A 7,054-nucleotide genomic window follows, 5' to 3' on the forward strand; every position below is an offset into this window, starting at 1 on the left:
TTTTTTTTTTTTTTTTTTTTGAGTTGGAGTCTCACTCTGTCGCCCAGACTGGAGTGCAGTGGCCGCTCCCGACCACCGCAGCCTCGACCTGCTGGGCTCCGGCGATCCTTCCACCTCAGCCTTCCGAGTAGCCGGAATTACAGGCATGCGCTACCACGCCTGGCTGATTTTTTGATTTATTGTAGAGATGAGGTCTTGCTGCCCAGGCGGGTCTCGAACCCACGGGCTCAGGCAATTCGCTCACCTCAGCCTCCCAAAGGCACGGGATTACAGGCTGAGCCACCGAGCCCGGCTCCAAAATTTTTTAATGAGGGAAAATGAAAGGCTTCACGTGCAGCCCTGACATAATTCCTCGTGGGGCTTTCTTAATGGGGCTCGACAAAGAGGAGGTGGCAATTCTGCTGGTCATGATGCCACTCGCAGTTGGGCTCTAACAGGGACTTTGGGGTCCAGAGTAGGCATTAAGTGTACAAGCTGGTGGGAGGAGCGGGAGGGGGGTGTGTCTGTGGCAGAGAGGCATGGGCACAAGAGGAGAATGTGAGGAGGGCCTAAATGAAAACAGCAGACATCACCACCCCGCATTCAACCAGAATTCGTGTGTTCAGCAGCATCACTCCTAGGCTTCCTCCACATACAGGAGCTGGTCCTGTGTGGCAAACAGCTGCAATTTGCTTCATAATCACCCAGAAATAACCTTTTCATTTTCCAGAATCCTCAGTGAAAACTCCATAACTGAGTTACGGAAAGATACTTTTGAAGGCCTGCTGTCTCTACGATATTTGTAAGTTAGTGAACCATATTTATTAATGAGTTTTCAATTCTATTATCTATAAAATGAATAAGGGGTTCAAATCAGATGGACTCCGAGTTTTCTTCCAGCAATAAAACTCTGCAATTCTGTAAGTCTGTGCAAGGTCCCAGCCATCTCGAGCCTTAAATACATCCGATGAATTTTCAGTTTCTAAAATTGTACAGATGAGATACAGTCAGGAACACGCTTCACAGGTGATGAGATCTGAGTAATGATTGACCCCCACGCGAACCTTGTTTCGTGTGTTTTCATGCACCGTCTCCTTCTGTGTGTATTTAGTCTCCAGCCCGTAGATCAGATCAAGCTGCAGTCTGTTCTTATACAGCTCACACGTTAAGAATGGTTTTCAGGCCAGGCTTGGTGGCTCAGCCTGTAATCCCAGCACTTAAGGAGGCCGAGGCAAGAGAATTGCCTGAAACCCGTAGGTTCAAGACAAGCCTGGGCAACTTGGAGAGACCTCATCTCCACAATAAATCAAAAATTAGCCAGGCGTGGTCGTGCGAGCTTGTAGATCCAGCTACTTGGGAGGTTGAGGCGGACGTATCGCTGAAGCCCAGCAGGTCGACGCTGGTGTGGCCATGAGAGTGCTACTGCACTCTGGCCTGGGCGATGGAGTGAGACTCCAACCCAAAAAATAATAATAAAAATTAAAAATAAAAAAAGGATGGTTTTAAAGGACTGTAAAAGAAAGTAAGAACATGCCACAGAGACCATAAGTGACCCACAAAGCCTGAAGCATTTGTTGTCTGGCCTTCACCAAAAGGATTTGAGTGAGAGGAAGTAAAGTTAACTTCAGATTGTTGCCTAATGGAGAAGAAAATATAGACCACCTCAATTAATTTTACTGTATTAATCCAGAATGTTTGATAATTTAATCAGAAATAATTGACATTTAATATTAAGTAATTAAGCAGATGAATTATATAAACAATATTATGAAGAATATTAAGTTACCAAGAGAATGACTGGTATTAGGATGTCATGGCAGGAATTTTTATATTAAAAATAGATGTTTAAGGTCAGGCGCGGTGGTTCATGCCTGTCATCCCAGCACTTTGGAAGGCAGAGGCGAGAAGACTGTCTGAGCCCAAGAGTTCAAGACCAGCCTGGGCAACTTGCAAGGTCTTTCTTTACAATAAACCAAAAAATTAGCTGGGCATGGTGGGAGGTGCCTGTAGTCCCAGCTACTTGGAAGGCTGAGGTGGGAAGATTGTCTGAGCCCAGCAGGTGGAGGCTGCAGTAGCCATAAGCGTGCCACTGCCCTTCAGCCTGGGCGACAGAGTGAGACTCCGACTCAAAAAAAAAAAAAAAGGAAAAAAATCGGTGTTTAAAATGATAGTGAAGTGATAGAACTGAAAGCGTTCGCACTAAGTAAGGAAATCAGAAATGCCCAACTCTTCACAAAATGCCTCAACTAATCACAAAATTAGACTCTCCAGCCTTGTCACCAAGGAGGGGACACCTACCTAGTATTTCTGCGTGTTTAGAGTTAGGATGATACTATGTTTTTAGCTATGAAAACTTGATCTGTATCCCTTGTCTGTGGGGTCCAGAGGTGTGTAAGTCATTAATCCTCATTAAACTAATGAATGGTGCCTTTGAGCAAATCGATATTTCAGATGTAGAAGGCTTAAGGGAGTGGGACTTGGGCAGTCTGATTTTTCACATCTTTGAGGCCTTAGGGGTTGGTCCCTTTGGACTTGGGTGCCTCTGCCATGTTTGGGGAAAAGCCAACGAGATGACTGCTCAGTGGAGTAGGCCTGTCATTGCTTCTGCGATGAAATACTTTGTAAGCGAATCATTTCATGTTAACACACGTAGTCTCATTTATTAAAGAGAAATGCCAATCAATTTAAAAAGCTCAAAAGGGATATGCCAAGCACTGTACCTAACCTGGGGAACTCAGAGAGGAGAAAAACAAGGTTCCTCCCCTTCACCAGGAACAAACACAGACGCTAAACCCATAGCAGCCCGTAGCACTGAGTAGGTCGCAGAGTGTGGCAGAGAGGCAGAAAAGGGGCCATGGACTAACACACTCATTGCTTTTAAAGCAGTCTTTTTCCTTTTACTCACTTCCAGCTTCCTATTGTCTAAATATTTGAGTTTATTTCTGTCTTAAACATGGAGGGCAGGGCAGGCGAGCAAGACCCAGTCCATGCTCTCAAGGAGTCTATGCTGAGAAGGAACGCGATGGCAAAATAATCACATTAAAACAAGAACTAGACCTAGGCCCCAAGGGGGATACGCTGCTTCTGGAGCCGAGAAGAGGGCACAGACTTCCGTTTGGATCAGGGAAGGTGTTATTATCACGCTGCTATGAAGATCGCTGCTTCATATGAGAAGCAGTGCCTTTTTACCAAGGCCTTGAAGGGCCACTGGGTAGCATCAGACAACCCTCTTGGGGAGAATATTCTAAACCTGCAAAAGGAAAATGGAAGAAGGGGAGAAGGAATTTGAGGAATGCCATGAATCCCTGTAGAGTCCAAGGAGGAGGAACAGGAGTCTAGAGCCAGATCTTCCAGGGTAAATGAGCTGTCCTGGGACACATGTTATCCCAGCACTCCTTTAACACAGACTTGAGCCTGCATCTTTTTTTTGTTTTTTTTTTGAGTTGGAGTCTCTCTCTGTCACCCAGACTGGAGTGCAGTGGCCACTCCCGGCCACCGCAGCCTCGACCTGCTGGGCTCCGGCGATCCTTCCGCCTCAGACTTCCGAGTAGCCGGAGTTACAGGCACGTGCTACCACGCCCGGTTGGTTTTTTAATTTACTGTAGAGATGAGGTCTCGCCAAGTTGCCGAGGCAGGTCTCGAACCCATAGGCTCAGGCAATCCACTCACCTCAGCCTCCCAAAGCACGGGATTACAGGCTGAGCCACCAAGCCTGGCTGAGCCTGCATCCCAGTCACCTGGAGGACTTGTTAGAACTCGGTTGTCTACTCCACCCCAGTTACTGCTTCATTCAGGCTGGGGCAGTGCCAAGAATTTGCATCTTCAGCAAATACCCAGGTGATGCTGGTTTTGAAAACCAGTTCTGGAGAGTTCTGGTGCCTGTGTGCAGGATGAATTGAAGAGGGAGACTGAGATGGAGACACAGTCAGACAACAGTTATGCCATCCGGTGAAGATGGGGCAAGCTGGAGTCACTACAAACAGCGGCTACTCTAGTCACAAATGGGGGTTTCCACATCACAGTCTAGATCCATGTTGTTTTCTGGTTGTCCCACCACTGGACAGCTGAAGAACTTGCTTTCATGGGATATTAGGGCAAGATAAAACCAACAATGAGCTTCTGTTAATATGATAGGAATTAATTACATTAATATAATTTGAATTATTTCCAAGTTAGGTATTAGTGGGGTAACTTCCTTTCAAATGACGTAAACTGACTTAGAGAAACAGAACTAAACCAGAAAAGTATATTATTGTGAGAATATGCCTTTTAATATTAGAAATTATATATAGAGATAAAAACCTTGGGATCATAATCTAGAATTTCATGAGACTACAAAAGGTCATCCAATCAAGTCTCCTCATGTCGGGAATCTCTCAAGATGTGTGTAGAGGGAAATATTTTATTTATGAAAAGCATGAAGGTGAGACTCCAGGAGAGGTGCAGGCAGGTCAGGGCTCCAGGAAGCTCAGCACAAGTTCAAATGCTTAGAGTTTAGACAGACTGTGTGTTACATTTTATCATCCCAAACTCTCCTGTTTATTCCTCCTAATTTTGGTTTCCAATAGTGAATCAAGGTAATACTTTCTTTGTCCTTTTCCTAGAGATTTATCATGCAACAAGATACAATTTATCGAAAGAGGGACATTTGAAGCACTACCATTCCTGCAGGTCGTGTAAGTTGCAGACATGACTTCATTATTTGGAACTTTTATAAAATGTATTTGTAAACCTTTTTGCTATTCACTTTGAAATACGAATAGTGTTACTAGTAGAAAGTTACTGGAATTATATAACAAGTCCTTTTGGTCTCTAGCAAAAATTAATGAGATCACAGGTCACAGAGAATCATTGTATACAGTGGTTCCCAGCAAGTGTGGTTTTGCACTCAGGTGACATCTGGCAACGTCTGGAGACAGTTCTGGTTGTCACCGCTGTGGATGTGCTCCTGGCTTCTGAGGTGCAGAGGCCAGGGATGTTGCTGAATACCCTGCAGAGTCCAGGACAAACCCCACAACAGAGAACTGCGCAGCCCAAAAGACCAGTAACACTGAAGCTGTGAAACCCTGCTCCAGAGAAATAACAATGATGAACACAGATGCTTCTGAGCATTCACTGTTGTGTAGCTCATGCACCCCACGTGTAAATATGAAAGTATGAGTCAGAAGCCAGTCCTTCTGGTGAGATTTCCTTGATGTGTGGGGAAAGTCCTGAGGTCATGTTTCATCATATATAAATTAGGATCCCTGCCAAATGATGAATGCTCTGAAATAACACCTTTTCCCTTCTTTGCTTGTTTCCTTTTTTGTAGAAATCTTGGTTGCAATTTCCTTACCAAACTGAGCTTTGGGACATTCCAAGCATGGCACAACATGCAGTTTTTGCAAAAACTGTAAGTGAAATAGAAGACGAACACATGTAAACAACTGTTGTGTAAAAATGTCATTAGTTATTAGTTAGCAGGGTAGAAGCCCATTATGAACTCTGAAAAGCATGTCTTGAGATTCATTCGTTTTTTTCAAATGAGGAAATTGAGACACAAAGAGGCCATGGGGCTTGTGCAGTGCATGTATGATGTGTTCTGCTTTCCCTGGTACCAGTCTTTGGCCTGGGCAAGAAAAAGCACCAAGCAAGTAACCCTCATGTCAGCACTGTCAGGGAGGCCCATGATGGTGCTCTGGCATGGATGATCCTTGAAATTCCGCTTTTTATTTTTATTATTATTATTATTTTTTTTTGAGTTGGAGTCTCACTCTGTCACCCAGACTGGAGGGCAGTGGCCGCTCCCGGCCACTGCAGCCTCAACCTCCTGGGCTCTGGTGATCCTTCCGCCTCAGCCTTCCGAGTAGACGGAATTACAGGCACACACTACCACGCCCAGCTAATTTTTTTATTTATTGTAGAGATGAAGTCTCGCCTGCCTAGGCGGGTCTCGAACCCGCGGGCTCAGGCAGCCCACTCACCTCAGCCTCCCAAAGGCGCGGGATTACAGGCTGAGCCACCGAGCCCGGCTGAAATTCCGCTTTTTAAATTGAACTTCGATTCCAGCTCACATGCAGGGTTTCCAACAACTTAAGTGTCTGCAAAGAAGGAAGTCTGTAGCTTCTAGCCGCAAAGAAGGAAGCTTATCGCAGAGTCCTCCTGGGAGCAAAGGGTGCTGGGTGCCTTCTTGGTGTCTGTTGCTTTTAAATGGTAAAGCAGAAAGAATTCCTAAAACCCTGCACTGGGCACTTCTCTCCCCAATCGCCCAGAACATTATTTTTCAAACAGTGCATACCTATGAAGTTAGGACTGATCTATGGGCAATGAGAACCCTCACAGTGTGGGAAAATGGTGTTCATGTTAGGCTACAGTGCAGAACCATTCACAAAGAAAATGGAAGGCTCTAGCTTAATTCCACAGACTTCTTTCCTGACTGCCCTTCAACAAGAAGTGTGGGTTTTGGTCTCTTTCAGCTCACAAATTCCATGATTTCTCTGTGATGACAGCAAATCAGAGTGGGTATAAATGGCCACTAACCTCAAGGTGAAGATTCTCCTCTGAACTTGACTTTAGAAAGCATGGTCCGCCTGTCTTGTGCTTCAGAAGCCTGGTTTCACAAGCTCCCTGTGAGCTGGAGAGAGGGCTAGGGTGTGCCAAAGCCAAGAGAGCAATGGTTGCAGAGGCCTATCTACAGCAGCCTCCTCCTTCCCCTCATTCACTTGCTGGTGCCGGACTCCGGAGCAGGACACTGATGGTCTCGGTTTCATTTGCCCTGGCACCAGAGAGTGAGCTCGTTAGGTCCCTCACCTGATGAGACAGCGGCAAGTGTGTTACACTCTCCACCTTTACAAGGGTTTTACGACACCAAGAGTCCCTCTTAAGAATCCATGTGTCACTATAATTATGTAGGCAACACCAGAAAGAAAAAAAAACCCAAACCATGGAATCACAGTGGAAAAAAATTAATGAGTTCATTCAAAAATGTCCGTACGTGCCATGCCCCATGTATGCCAGGCACTGAACTAAGGGCTGGGGATATGAAGTGGAATAGGGCCTCACCCCCTGGTGCTCTACAGATTGCCATGGTCCTTTC

At 45.5% G+C, this 7,054-nt stretch overlaps 1 long non-coding RNA gene across 1 annotated transcript; it reads left to right on the forward strand.

Annotated features, from left to right (window-relative positions):
- Positions 1-709: 709 nt before the first annotated feature.
- Positions 710-5,362, forward strand: LOC103259524. Its single transcript, XR_504239.1, has 3 exons — positions 710-781; positions 4,584-4,655; positions 5,291-5,362. It is a non-coding gene; the product is annotated as an uncharacterized LOC103259524 (long non-coding RNA).
- The last annotated feature ends 1,692 nt before the right edge of the window (positions 5,363-7,054 follow it).

This window comes from Carlito syrichta, unplaced genomic scaffold (assembly GCF_000164805.1).
Source record: "Carlito syrichta isolate Samal-C Ts95f unplaced genomic scaffold, Tarsius_syrichta-2.0.1 Scaffold302845, whole genome shotgun sequence".
Taxonomy (NCBI): domain Eukaryota; kingdom Metazoa; phylum Chordata; class Mammalia; order Primates; family Tarsiidae; genus Carlito; species Carlito syrichta.